General features: G+C 45.3%; 1 protein-coding gene across 1 annotated transcript in view; it reads left to right on the top strand.

The window, feature by feature from the left end:
* Window positions 1-15,732, top strand: part of SLC25A31 (solute carrier family 25 member 31) — a 98,870-nt gene that overhangs the window by 47,056 nt on the left and 36,082 nt on the right. The gene's annotated exons all lie outside the window — the stretch shown is intronic.

The following is a 15,732-nucleotide window of genomic DNA, read 5'->3' as shown; positions in this document are numbered from 1 at the left end:
ATCCAGTCTGCCCAACAAAATAAACTCATTACATGTATACCTGTTCTTGATTTGTCCTTGCCATTTTCAGGGCATAGACCATAGAAGTCTACCTGTCACTGTCCTTGTTCTAAAACTTCTGAAGTTGTGATCGAAGCCCCTGAAAATCTCTGCTCCAGCCCATCCAAATTTATTCAGCCACGATCAGGGCACAGACTGTAGAAGTCTGCCCAGCACTATCTTTGCTTCCCAGTTACTGGTGTTCCCACCTAATCCCCGCTAAGCTTCTGTGGATCCATTCTTTCTAAACAAAATTCCTTTGTGTTTATCCCACGCATTTTTGAATTCTGTTACTGTTTTCATCTCCACCATCTCCCATGGGAGGACATTCCAGGTATCTACCATCCTCTCAGTGAAAAAATAGTTCCTGACATTATTCCTGAGTTGGCCTCCCTTCAACCTCAATTCATGTCCTCTACTACTACTACTACTTATCATTTCTAAAGTGCTACTAGACATATGCAGCACTGTACACTTGAACATGAAGAGACAGTCCCTGCTCGACAGAGCTTACAATCAAATTAGGACTGACAAACAGGACAAACAAGAGATAAGGGAATATTAAAGTGAGGATGATAAAATAAGGGTTCTGAACAAGTGAATAAGGGTTAGGAGTTAAAAGCAGCATCAAAAAGGTGGGCTTTTAGCTTAGATATGAAGACGGCCAGAGACGGAGCTTGACGTACCGGCTCAGGAAGTCTATTCCAGGCATATGGTGCAGCAAGATAAAAGGAACGGAGTCTGGAGTTAGCAGTGAAGGAGAAGGGTGCAGATAAGACAGACTTACCCAGTGAATGGAGTTCCTGGAGAGGAATGTAGGGAGAGATGAGAGTGGAGAGTCCTCTAGTTGCCACCTTTCTATCTCTGGAAAAGGTTTGTTTGCAGATTAATACATTTCAAATATTTGGACATCTGTATCGTATCACCCCTTTCCTTAGCGCCAGCAGCAGATGAATCCAGAGACTAGTGGGTTGTGACCATCTACCAGCAGGTGGAGATAGGGAGCGCTGAACTGAAGTGCCTCATTGGACGGAATGCTCCCTGGCCAGTCCAGTATTCTCTTTCTCCTGCAGGCGAGTACATAAGTAATGCCATACTGGGAAAAGACCTAAGGCCCATCAAGCCCAGCATCCTGTCTCCGACAGCGGCCAATCCAGGTTAAGGGCACCTGGCAGCTTGCCAAACGTACAAGCATTCAATACATATTATTCCTGAAATTGTGGATTTTTCCAAGTCCTTTTAGTAGCGGTCTATGGACTTGTCCTTTTGGAAACCGTCCAAACCCTTTTTAAACTCTGCCAAGCTAACCGCCTTCACCACGTTCTCCGGCAACGAATTCTAGAGTTTAATTACACGTTGGGTAAAGAAAAATTTTCTCCTATTTGTTTTAAATGTACTACATTGTAGTTTCATCGCATGCCCCCTAGTCCTACTGTTTTTGGAAAGCGTGAACAGATGCTTCACATCCACCTGTTCCACTCCACTCATTATTTTATATACCTCTATCATGTCTCCCCTCAGCCATCTCTTCTCCGAGCTGAAAAGCCCTAGCCTCCTTAGTCTTTCTTCATAGGGAATTCATCCCATCCCCGCTATCATTTTTGTTGCCCTTTGCTGCACCTTTTCCAATTCCACTATATCTTTCTTGAGAAGTGGCGACCAGAATTGGACACAATACTCAAGGTGCAGTCGCACCATGGAACGATACAACGGCATTATAACATCCTCACACCTGTTTTCTATACCTTTCCTAATAATACCCAACATTCTATTCGCTTTCCTAGCCGCAGCAGCACACTGAAGGTTTCAGTGTATTATCAACGGCGACACCCAGATCCCTTTCTTGGTCCGTAACTCCTAACGTGGAACCTTGCATGACGTAGCTATAATTCGGGTTCTTTTTTCCCACATGCATCACCTTACACTTGCTCACATTAAACGTCATCTGCCATTTAGTCTCCCAGTCTCGTAAGGTCCTTCTGTAATTTTTCACAATCCTCTCGCGAATTAACGACTTTGAATAACTTTGTGTCATCAGCAAATTTAATTACCTCACTAGTTACTCCCATCTCTAACTCATTTATAAATATATTAAAGAGCAGCGGTCCTAGCACTGACCCCTGAGGAACCCCACTAACTACCCTTCTCCATTGTGAATACTGCCCATTTAACCCCACTCTCTGTTTTCTATCCTTCAACCAGTTTTTAATCCACAATAGGATATTACCTCCTATCCCATGACCCTCCAATTTCCTCTGTAGCCTTTCATGAGGCACCTTGTCAAACGCCTTTTGAAAATTCAGATACACAATATCAACCGGCTCCCCTTTGTCCACATGTTTGTTTACTCCTTCAAAGAATTGAAGTAAATTGGTCAGCAAGATTTCCCTACACTAAAGCCGTGCTGACTTGGTCTCAGTAATCCATGTCCTCAGATGTGCTCTGTAATTTTGTTTTTAATAATAGCCTCTACCATTTTCCCCGGCACCGACATCAGATGGTTTCTCTCCATGCTTTTGGCTTTTTCTGCTGTTAGCTCCTGGCCCCCTTGGGTTTCAGTGTAGCTTTGAGGTGTGTGGCTAAGTGGCGCCAACCCTGTGCACTCTTCTATCCAGCCTCCTTTCTCCTTTCTCAGGAAAAAAAAACCCCACACCATTCTGATTGCCTGCAGAGTTAAATTTTTCTCACTGTACAACATTGGGCGGTGGAGGCATTATTTGGCTATAATTGGGCGCTGGAGAGTTTGGGTCACCGTTGTGGCAGCTCCAAGGGCATCAGATAGGGCTACCAACAGCACTATCTGTGTGGTGAATGTATCTTTCAAATCTCTTCACTGACATCGGGGCTCCATTTCTGTCTTTGTTCTGTGGATGGCCGCGGAGCTTGTTAAGTGCTGCTCCCACTGTGGGAAGCGGAGACAGCGTTGGGACACTGTCCAGGAGGCTGTGCTGCTTCCTTGATGTGCGAGGGTTCAGGTCCTCGGCCATGGAGGTTTCCCACGTGACTGAAGTGCACCATTTTTCCTATGCTAGGCAACACGGCAGCGGCCATTTTGCAGCATGAGTCTGGGTGTGTGCTGCTAACTTTGGGTTCTGTAGGTCTGGCTAACTTCACATTCAGAGACTCTGGGGATTTCTTACAGGGGAGAGGTGGAGGATATGCCAGTGTAGGTGCACAGGTGCAGGTGGACCTGAGCAGTGCTGGCTTAGACCCTCCAGGTGACCCCAGGGTTATCCCCAGGTGGATGATAGAGGTAGCACTAAAGTGTTACTTGATAAGATGACCCCCTCATAACCTTTGACCATTGGGCACTTCAGATCATTCAGCACGGTTATGCTCTGCGTTGGGAATAAGTCCTCCCGAGTGTCCACCAAAAGAGTGTCATTTCAGCTCCCTCCAAATGATGTGTTCCTCAGGAAGAGCTCTCAGCCCTCCTCTAGTAAAATACCATAGAACTTTGAGAGGGGTCGAGGGTTTTACTCCCGATACTTTCTCATACCAAAAAAAACAGGGAGGAGTTCAACTGATTCTCGACCTCTGGGTTTTGAACAGCTCAAAAGCTGTCCTAAATAAGGCCTCTTAGCTAATCGGGTGCCAGCACTGAATATTGGGCCCCCGACAATGGCCCCTCCTTCCCTTCCCCCAAGCCCAAAGAAAAAGCCCCCCCCCCCCCCAAACCCCTCCAACCATCCAGTTAGGCACCCCTGGGCCTACAGGGGGGGATCCATGTTCTGTGGGCATGGGGGGGGGGGCATTATTGTGGGACTAGGAGAATGTATTTTAAAAAAATAAACAGTGTTATGCGGGTCCCAGCCCAATATTCAGCCAGGGCCACATAACTGTTATGCCGCCCCGGCTAAATATTGGCCAGACCCACATAAGCTCCTGGTGGCCAGGCCATCCAAAATTATCTCTGATATTCAGTGCCGGTACCCAGACATGACCTGGCACTAGAGAGTTGCACGGGGACAGAAATCTTACCCATCCCCACCCGTCCCTGCTAGAATCTCACCCGTCCCCACTGGAATCTTACCCATCCCCACCCGTCCCCGCAAGAATTTAATGGTACATAAAAGAAAATTCTGGTCAGCTCCCTCAGTCTCTCTCTGGATTTGAGCCACATCACTGTAGGCAAGGAAGGAATGGAAACTGAAACTTAGAACACTCTGGTGTGCACATGTAAGATTTGTCTCTGATTTCTGGCACTGTGTGCAGAGAGGTCACCACATGCACGCGCCAGTAGGTCAGGTAACATCCGATCAGTGGTGTGCTGGAGCCGGCTTGCACCGGCTCCTATGAGCCGGTTGTTAAATTTTATTGATTTTTGCGAGCTGGTTGTTGGAGTCAGGCATCGAGCACACAAACATCTGGGAGGGGGGGGGTTCCTCCTCCTCTCTCCCTCGTCCCCCAGCCCCCACCCGCCCGTGAGTCCCCAGCATACCTCAGCTTCCTACCTCATCATGTCGTCCCTTAGGTTCATCATCCTCCCCTCACCACTGCCTGACCAACCCGGAGCCTTTTCTCTGCCAAATCCCACCCACGCGTAAGCAGGAAGTTGCATCAGCGGGCAGCAGTACTCGGCAGAGACAAGGCTCCGGGTCGACCACCACTAGAGCTGCTGGAAGATTAAGGTTTGAACAGTGCTGAATACGCAGGAAATAATTTCTTGTTAAAAATGCTGCTGCTGCTGCCTTCTGCAGCTTGTTGATGCTGGAACAGTAGCGCTTGAAAGAAGCACTTTTCTTCCTGTTTTTCCATATGAGCTTTGAGGCGGTACGGTTTGTGGGGGGGGGGGGGAGAGAGAAGATCATTAAAGGAGAGGAGGTGGCAAGAAAGGTCTAGCAACAGTGAAGGATAAAATGATCCAAACAGGAGAGGGAGAGAGCATGATACTTGGAAGAAAACTAGTGATGAAAGGAATGAGAGGAGACAGTAGGGCAGAAATGGTGGAAGGAAGGGAGAGTAAAAAAGACAAACAAACTGAGGAAGAAAACCTTGGGTGAGAATGCAAAACATTATTGGGACAGAGTACTAGGCATCCCTGCTTTTTGCATGTAAGTGCTTATCAGTAAGATCGGTGTCTTGACTTTTTCTTTCCCCAAACCTTGCTGATGTTTGCTTTAACAAAAGGCACATTGATTCCTGCATAACGTTTGTGACATTATTATGTACCAGAAAAGCTGAGTGAATGTTTCCTTCCCCTCCCCCACTACCTCCCCACAAGTTTTCTAAACTTAATGCAAAACTAATCTAACAAGTATATAAACATTTTTATCTTGTGTGGTTGGGCTTGAACATTTATCCTACTACATAAATGAAGTGACCGACGTGCATGTCACACTCACAAGTCTCTCTGTACGTAGGGTTACCATATGGCTCCAGAAAAAGGAGCACGGATTGAATCAGCCGGGTTTTACTTCCATTGCTTTCAATGGAAGTAATTGAGCCAGCCGGGTTTTACTTCCATTGCTTTCAATGGAAGTAATTGAGCCAGCCGGGTTTTACTTCCATTGCTTTCAATGGAAAGCAATGGAAGTAAAACCCGGCTGGCTCAATCCGTCCTCCTTTTTCTGGAGCCATATGGGAACCCTATCTGTACGTGCCGTTAAATCAGCATGGAGCCGTCACTCACAAAACACAGCCCGACACGCCTGCTTCCAGAGGCGGCGGAGGAGCCCGTAGTAACAGGGGAAGCACAGACCCTACGGCTGCCCCTCCCCCTCCGTTCGTCGTCGCTGCTCCAGTCAACCACCGAACAGGTTTTAAATAGAGGAGGTGCGGGGCCGACTGTGAAATGTGGCAGCCGCAGGAAAATGCCGCCGGGGTGGAGAAGGCGCTCCTTCAGCTGTCTGCGTTTGCTCCTGTCAGCCCTCCGATTTCAGCCTTTAGCTCTGCAGCTATGAAGGCATGCTGTTCCTTTCAGCTGCGCGAAGCCTCTAGCGTCCTGCCTCTTCTGACAGAATTTCCTGTTTTCGGGCAGGACGCTACAGCGTTTTGGGCGATTAAAAGGAGAAGCATGCCTGCAGCACTAAAGACAAAGTCGGAGGGCTGAGAGGAGCAGGTATAAGAAGAGAGAGAGCGTGGGGGGGAGAGTGAGGGTTCAGGAGTGAACAGAGAGAGAGAGAAAGGGGACCGTGGGGAGGGGTAGGGATTCAGGAGAGCAGGAAAAATTACTGGTAGAAGGAGGGCAGAGAGAGATGTTTGAGAGGGACAGATGTTGGAAATAGGGGATGAAAAAAACAAGGGAGACTGTGTCATGGAGTGGAAGGGAGAAATGGTTATCATGGAGGGCAGGGGAGAGAGACGGGGGACCACGGGGAGGTGTAGGGATTCAGGAGAGCAGGAAAAATTGCTGGTAGAAGGAGGGCAGAGAGAGAGATGTTTGAGAGGGACAGATGCTGGAAATAGGGGATGAAAAGAACAAGGGAGACTGTGGTCATGGAGTGGAAGGGAGAAATGGTGATCATGGAGGGCAGGGGAGAGCTGATGTCTATGGAGGGGAAGTAAAGGGAAAAGAGGAGAAAACAGGAGGAGACTGATCGGGAAGGGGAAAAATGGTGCCCATGGAGGGGAAGGGACCTGGAGAGAACAGAGCCAGGAGGAGATGGTCATACACACTCACACTCTCTCTCTCTCTCTGTCTCTCTCTGAACTCGCTCTCACACTCTTTCAGACAGACGCGCGCACACACACTTTCTCTGTCTCTCACACACACTTTCACTGTCTCACTCTCACACTCTCTCAGACAGGCGCGCACACACACTCTTTCTCTCGCTATCCCTCTCACACGCGCACTCTATCTCTCTCTCAAACACACACAAAATATTACCTCCTGTACTTTTACAAGACAAACAGAAACAGGGAGAAATTTGTCTTCTCCTTCCTTGACTCTCTCTCTTTCAGACAGACAGACAGACACACACACACTTTCAACGTCTCAATCTCTCCCTCACACACACACACACACACACACACTCTCTCTCTGAACTCACTCTCTCACACACTTTCAGACAGGCGCGCACACACACACTTTCTCTCTCTCTCTCTCTTTCTCTCACACACTCTCTGTCTCACACACACACACACACACACAAAATATTACAACAATAAGGGAATTACATTTCACAAATAAAAAATGAGATTGAAGGGGGGCAGACTCAGGAAAAATGTCAGGAAATATTTTTTCACGGAGAGAGTAGTGGATGCTTGGAATGCCCTCCCGCGGGAGGTGGTGGAAATGAAAACGGTAACACAATTCAAGCACGCGTGGGATAAACATAAAGGAATCCTGTTCAGAAGGAATAGATCCTAAGGAGCTTAGCCGAGATTGGGTGGCACAGCCGGTGGCGGGAGGTGGGGATAGTGCTGGGCAGACTTATACGGTCTGTGCCAGAGGCGGGGCTGGTGGTTGGGAGGCGGGGATAGTGCTGGGCAGACTTACACGGTCTGTGCCCTGAAAAGGACAGGTACAAATCAAGGTAAGATATACACAAAAAGTAGCACATATGAGTTTATCTTGTTGGGCAGACTGGATGGACCATGCAGGTCTTTTTCTGCCGTCATCTACTATGTAAATAAAAAATGTTGCCCGTTTTAATGGGCTTAACGGCTTGCATTAACATATAAGAATCAATGGTAACTCATCTTGAAGACTAGCAAAAAAATCTTGCCCGTTTTAATGGGCTTAACGGCTTGTATTCTATACTAGTAAAAAAAGGCCCGTTTCTGGAGCCAATGAAACGGGCGCTAGCAAGGCTTTCCTGTGCCCCCCCTCCCCCCACCACCCGTCGTCGATGTGGGTGAATTGCTCCGCCTCCGCCCTCAACGTCATAACGTTTGACGCGAGGGCGGTGAATTGCTCCGCCTCCGCCCTCAACGTCATAACGTTTGACGCGAGGGCGGGGCCCAGAAACTGATTTTCGAGGCTTCAGAGCTTCGAACATACGAACCTTGGCTTCAGTGACGTCAGCAGCCAATAGAACATTGAGGGTGAGTTTTATATATATAGATATTATATGTGTGTAAATATACTAGGCATAAAGGAGAAATTAGATCTTACCTGCTAATTTGCTTTCCTTTAGTCCCTCCGGACCGGACCAGGATTGGACTGATGGGTTGTGCTCGCCTACCAGCAGGTGGAGACTGAGAAAAAACTCTGACTCTAGAGAGCCAATAGGAGCCCTGGCCATGTGACCTTAGCCTCAGTATTTGAATAACAAAGCAGGAAAGAAAGAAAGAAAGACCTTCTGTGCCGTATGGAATCCTAGCAGCCACAAAGCACTCGGCAATGCCAAGTATCAGAGCTCACCAGCAACTCTCACCAGAGAAGTGGTATGGCCCGATATGTATTACAGCTCACCAGCAACTCTCACTAGAGAAGTGGTATGGCTCACTTGTACTATAGCTCACCAGCAACTCTCACCAGAGAAGCGATATGGCTCACATGTAATATAGCTCACCAGCAACTCTCCCCAGAGAAGTGGTATGGCTCACGTATAATATAGCTCACCCGCAACTCTCACCAGAGAAGTGGTATGGCTCACTTGTCTTATAGCTCACCAGCAACTCTCACCAGAGAAGTGGTATGGCCCACTTAAGATTTTATATATATTCCATCAACTGAGCTTACCAGCAACTCTCACCAGAAAAGTGGTAAATCATATTTAAGGTTTTATAGATATTCCAGCAACTGAGCTCAGCCACAACTCTCACCAGAGAAGTGGTATGGCGTATTTAAGGTTTTATAGATAGATTCCAGCAATTGAGCTCACCAGCAACCACCAGAGAAGTGGTATAGACCACGTAAAGTTCTGTATATATATAGTATTGTTCCACGAATCGTAAAGGAATGAATACACTTCCTACTGAATACACTTCCTACTTAATAAAAGAAGCTAAAGAGTAGAGAGAACATGGGAGGGGCCTGGTCCGGTCCGGAGGGACTAAAGGAAAGCAAATTAGCAGGTAAGATCTAATTTCTCCTTCCTTAGCGTCCCTCCGGACCGGACCAGGATTGGACTGATGGGAAGTACCAAAGCAGTAATCTGAAGGGAGGGACACTATGAAAACTGCAGAGAAATGTTCATGCTGCATAGGCCACCTGGCGACAACTAACATGTAGTGTGTCCCAATGAGCAAAATAAAATGAAACTAGGACTAAGTTGCCAACTTACCAATGTGCACCGAGAGCACCAAAAATCGCCATAGTAAGAATAGAGCCCGCTTCTGAAGTTGTGGAATATGTTGTAATACGCTGTGGAACTGCCCTCTCAGCGAGAAGAGAAATAGACATTCTCATTTCCTTGATCCTTCGCGATATAGCGGGTTAGAAACAATGAAAAACTTTTACGCCTACTGGCTAGAAGGACAAAACCAATAAGAAAAAACCGATTGGGAAAGGTGAAAACTTTAAACTACAGCAGACCGAAAAGAAGTTACCAACCGTAGAAGTATTCCACACATAGATCTACTTGCTGCAATGGCTACTGGGAAACACTGCTTGAAGAGGAAAACTTTATAGAAAAAGTTATGGCTACTAGAAAACAGAACTTTAAGAGTCTGTTCACCTAGTTCACCTAGCTGGTGGACGAAGCGGGAGGTACAGGTTCAGGACTCCTTTAAGAAACCGCTTTGACAGTGGATGCTGCATAAGCGTGCGGTTGTCAACAGTATCATGCATCACTGATAGAGCTGCCAAATGAACTCTAATGGATGAGTAAGACAGACAAGATTTCACAAGATGCAGAAGATATTCCAAAACATGCAAAATGGATACTGTTTGTGGAATGAAGTGGTGAGAGGAGTACCACAGAGTGAACCGTCGCCACTTTGATTCATAGGACTTTAATGTAGGTTTCTGTCTGGAAGCAATTAAAACTTGAAGTACTTCCTGCGAAAATATCAAAGATGTTGCAGACCCAGTAACCACGCCATAAGTTTGAGTGACTGGGGGTCCGGATGTAGAAGGGTGCCTTGGTTCTGCGTAAACACCTAGTGAGATGATGGAAGAAACGCATAAAGAAGGCTGAAAAACCCCTGCTGGACATTGGCATCTGTCCCTGTCTCCGTCAAGACTGTTGCTGAACGGAAGAAGCAAGAAATGTTCGTGAGCCTGAAGGCAAAAAGAGATAGCCCTGAAGTGTCGCAGTGAGGAAGTAAGACTGAAAAAATGAGAGTCCATTCACCTAAATGCAGGGTGACACAACTAAGAAAAAATGAGTACAAACTCAAGAGTATACTCTTAACTCCTCCTTGGGAGATGACATAACCCATTGCCATGGCAAGGACCAACATAGCTCTCTCCGCCTTGTTTGTCAGTAGGGAAAACAAAATTCACCCGAAGGTAAAACGAATTGCTGAGGTCCCCCAGAAAAAAAAAATATATACAAACAAACTTCTGCCAAAAAGTGTACTGCACGAAGCATCCCAATGACAGAACTAAGGTTCTTGAGATAACTAGATGACACTTAAATAGTGCGATTGATGACCCTGAGATTCGCAATAGGATGAAGGAAAATTCCTTCTTGGGCATTAGAAAGTAAAATTGCATTCTGCAGAATAGAGCGAGGAAATGGCCGAAGGCCCAAGGTCACCAAGAAAAATATAAACTGGGATGTTTGCAGAGGAGACAAAAGACTGTGCGCCAACCTGACTAAACAAAGAGAAAATCAGAGATATCTGATGAGAGATCAAATGAGAGGCCTGGCTACAATCACCACCCAACCTAGAGACTGTAAGAAATGCAACACCCCGGTGCGTGACCTGAGAACTCTGCTGATAAGACTTTCTCCAATTAGGCAGTCGTCTAGGTAAGAATGAAATGACCCTAAGAGCGCAATGAACATCCTCTTAGATCTATAAAAGAACGGAAGAGAGAGTACTGCTGAAAATGACCGGTTAATGCATAAGCAAAAAACTAGCCATTCTCTGGATCCTGAGGAGAAGAGGAAGGGTGACCAAGGACACCAGTTAAATAGGGCTACAAACTCCAACCCTATCTCTATGGCGTTCCATAGTTGGGTAAGTTCTGAATATAGAAAGTTCTGAATATAGGAGTCCACCAGCTATGGTAGTACGCTCCAGACAGAAAAAAATTGTCCCAGTATGAACGTCTGATTCACCGGCCTGTAATTTCTTGGATCTCCCTAATCCACATACCACTAATCCACGTACCACGGTCATGCGTCCTCCCTCACTGAGATGTAGATTGTAAGCTCCTTTGAGCAGGGAACGTCCTTCTTTGTTAATTTGTACAGCGCTGCGTAACCCTAGTAGCGCTCTAGAAATGTTAAGTAGTAGTAGTAGTACCAGACTCACACCCAATAGATATGAATGTTGAGCTTGTTTCAGGTTAAACAACCGAACCTAGGCCCAGGGTCCCCGGTGTTTCTAGTGGTGAACAGCCATGGCAAATATTGTATGCGTTAGTTTGCAGAATTACTGCAAAGCCTTGCTTTTGGAGCAGAGATTTCTGTTCGATACTCTCGTGAGAGGGTTTTTTTTTTTTTTTTTTTTTTTTTTTTTCTTTTCTTTAATGCTGTTCTGGCTGTAGAAAGGTGGACATTTGAGCTTCCCCAGAATGGCAAAACTATGTACCTATGCCCATTAGATATGAATGCTGGACTTGATGGACTTTAGGCCTTACCCAGCATAACCCTACTTATGTACCTATGGTATAATACACAGGAAGTGAGTGAATCCTCTTCCAATGAAAGAACACTCTGGAGTGAAGGCGCATAGAATGAAAATGAAAAAGGACAAACTTGGAAATTACCTGTAACGAAAAAAGTGAAGTTGTGCCACAGCCACTTGGTGAAGGCAGTGTAGACAAGACTGTATCTGAATTCAAGAAAGCTTGATATAACATCAGGTCTCTAAGGAAGAGGAAGAGATAGCAGATGGTATGTATAGGCATACTGGACCAAACCAGGATGTTTATAATCTGCCAATGCTGAACTGATAGAGTAGAGACAAACACGAGTAGATGGTTTGAGGGACCGTCCACTATCTTTAAGTGAAAGGATGACTTTATTCTCTAAGTGACCATCAGGCTCATTTTCAAAGCACTTAGCCTCCCAAAGTTCCATAGAAACCTATGGAACTTAGCCTCCCAAAGTGCTTTGAAAATATGCCTCCATATGTCCTGTAAAAACCAGAAGAAAGCTAAAATGAAAAATGAGAGGCTTCAAGGCAGTTGGAAAAGAAGGGAAGACATGAATAAGCATGCCTGCTAAGGCAGCTGAGTGACTGGAGCTTGGTAGACAGGACTGTCCCTCAGAGAATATGAAAGAGCTGATATATCCCCATGGCATCTGAACAATATACTGTATGCCTCTAGAGAAGGCTTCTTAAAGTCGGAAAAAGAAAACACTGTATAACACTACAGCCATTGAGAGTGTCTGTTAAGTTCTTAAAACACTATATAACATCATACGCATGGAGTAAAATGCTTGAAAGGAACTAAGATATTATGGTCAGAATTGCAAAGTACCAATCAATTGACTCTTAGACAATGTAGTTCTATTCACCAGGGAATGAGAAAGACAGAAATTTACTCTATGCCTATAGAGAAAGTTTCTAAAGTTCTTAAAACACTGTATAATACTACAGCTATTGAGGAAATGCTTGAAATGAATTATGATATTATGATAAGATGTAGATTTTCCACCAGGCAATGAAAAATGACTGAGCACCAGAAAAACTAGTGTTAACAGCCCCGTGATACATAGAAATTTAAAAGAAGAAAAGCTTGTTATATATCCATATATGAAAGGAGCCCCCTTTCAACCAAATATTGCCTGCTGATGTGAAGAGCCTTTTAGAACACGCCGTTCAGCACACACAAAAGTGTACACATCTTGGAGCCGAACTGCTCTATGAACTGCAGCCTTACCTTCAGCAGAGAGATCCCCGGACTGATAAGATGGAGGGAGAAAACAAAATGGCCGCCGTTCGCTCCACTGGCCCTGTGGCGATCGTCGACAGCGCGCCCGACACCTCCGAACAAGCGGAGCCCAGTGGAACGGCGAAGAAACAACAGCCGGCGAAAAAGGCCCCGAAAAAACTGGAGGCAGCACCGGACCCGAAGAAACCTTGAAGGGAGAGCAAAATTTACACGTTCCGGCTGCGTGAACTGCGCGACGCTGACCGACAGCAGCTGTTTGAACTTTTAAGCCATATCGGAAAAAACAGGTGGCCGCGCTTACGCGGTTCGCACCTTTCTTTTTTTTTTTTTTTTTTTGTTCATTTGTTTAAACTGCCGCCGCCAAAACGCAAGAAAATGGAGGAAATTAAATCTGACGAGAAAAATCGCTGTTTAAAGTCACAGATACTGAATTATTTTCTTCTGTTTGTTTTTTTTTTTTTTTTTTTTTATAACCCCTCAATCATAATAAAAACACTGGAGCTGCCTGCTCGTTAGAAGTCTGGGGAAAGAAAGGCTGCTTCTTTGAATTTACTTTTATGATATTCACACTAAATACATATATTTTCATAACGTAAACAAATATGGTACGGAAGGTATTTCAGAATCTGTAATTCAGGAATGTTTGTAGTTTGGAAGAAACGTAGGGGGCTGCAAGTTAATCACACTTAACTCTGTGATTAATGTATTAATTACTATTCTCGCCTTTACAGTGTCTCCTGTAAACATATCCTGCTCTCTTCCACCCTCAACCCCTGTTCTCTGTGCAGTCTAGCTCCCCCCCTTCTCCTGGTAAAGGGCCATTAAAATAGGTGTCATAAGGATCAGATGCTCAACATTCAGAGATTCTATCTATTTATTTATTTAGTTATTTATGACATTTAACCCTGTTATTGGTGCAGAGATTTTTTTTTCTCCTGGTAATGGGTTTCTAAAACAGACATCATGTTTATTTATTTTATTTGCTGCATTTGTATCCCACATTTTCCCACCTCTTTGCAGACTCAATGTGGCTTACATTATGCTGCAACGGTAATCACCATTAACGGTTTGAGAAGAACAGAGTGTTATTACAATTAAGGTGCATAAGATATCACGAAAATTAGAAGTAAAGAAATAATTCATATCAGATATGTGAGATATAGGATAAAGTTTAGCATTAAATAATAACAGTGTGACTAAAGTAAACAAATTAAGGAGTTCAGTGTTAATTAGTTATGGGAATCAGGTTCTCAATGTTCAGCGTTTCTATCTATTTATTTACTTATTTGTGGCATTTTATTCCATATTAAACATGAATTAGATTGGAACCTGGGAGCATTAAAAAAAAAATTCACGGAGAGAGTAATGCATGACCCCCCGGCTCTCTCCCTGGGTATAGCCAGCTCTACAATTTTGGGGGGGGGGGGGGGGCAGAGGTGGACCGGGGAGAGAGCCTGTTGTTAAAAATTTACCAGCACACCACTGCATCCGATGCTCTTGCCTGTGTCAGAGCTGAGTTCTGCGCATCAGCCCAGGAGCAAAGAGGATTCATTGTAACATAGTAAGTGACAGCAAATAAAGACCTGAACGGTCCATCCAGTTCCCAATAGTCACACTCATTATCAATTCATGATTAAATCAACAAGTGTGATATTATATGCTTTCTTTCGTGTTTCTGGAAAATAGACCATAGAAGTCTATCTGGCCCTATACTTATACGTATGAAGAGAGACTTGCTGACCTGAACATGTATACCCTGGAGGAAAGGAGGAACAGGGGTGATATGATACAGACGTTCAAATATTTGAAAGGTATTAATCCGCAAACAAATCTTTTCCGGAGATGGGAAGGCGGTAGAACGAGAGGACATGAAATGAGATTGAAGGGGGGCAGACTCAGAAAAGATGTCAGGAAGTATTTTTTCACGGAGAGGGTGGTGGATGCTTGGAATGCCCTCCCGCGGGAGGTGGTGGCGATGAAAACAGTAACGGAATTCAAACATGCATGGGATGTGCATAAAGGAATCCTATGCAGAAGGAATGGATCCTCAGAAGCTTAGCTACAATTGGGTGGCAGAGCAGGTGGGGGGAAGAGGGGTTGGTGGTTGGGAGGCGAGGATAGGGGAGGGCAGACTTTTATACGGTCTGTGCCAGAGCCGGTGATGGAAGGCGGGACAGGTGGTTGGGAGGCAGGAAAAACTGCTGGGCAGACTTATACGGTCTGTGCCCTGAGAAAGACAGGTACAAATCAAGGTAAGGTATACACATGAGTTTATCTTGGGCAGACTGGATGGACCGTGCAGGTCTTTTTCTGCCGTCATCTACTATGTATGTTACTATGTTCCAGCTGCTGGAGTTCTCACTGAAGCCCACTCCAGTCTATTCGTCTTCTCATTTGTGGGATACAGACCGTAAAAATCTATCCAGCACTGTCCTTATGTTCCAGCCACTGAAGTTGCTGTCTAAGCCCTTTCTAGCCCATCCTAAACCAGACTGCCATATATTAAACACAGGCCATACAAGTCTGCCCGGTATCGGCCCTAGTTAATCACAACCAGAGTTGCCATCTAAGCGTCCCTTGACACATCCACACACATGCAACCATTTAAGGTTAGGATTTTTATAACTTCCATTTTCTAATTAGAAATCCTCTGTGTTCATCCCAAGCCTTTTTGAATTCCATCATCATTTGTGTCTCTACCACCTCCTTAACAGAAGACTTTCCACATTTGTGCTGTTAAAGCAAGGAGGAAGAGGAGGAGACAGCACTCAAGGTACTCGGTAGATGAG

This window comes from Microcaecilia unicolor, chromosome 2 (assembly GCF_901765095.1).
Source record: "Microcaecilia unicolor chromosome 2, aMicUni1.1, whole genome shotgun sequence".
Taxonomy (NCBI): Eukaryota; Metazoa; Chordata; class Amphibia; order Gymnophiona; family Siphonopidae; genus Microcaecilia; species Microcaecilia unicolor.
The sequence above is the reverse complement of the archived record's forward strand: the minus strand, read 5'-3'. Positions and strand labels throughout refer to the sequence as shown.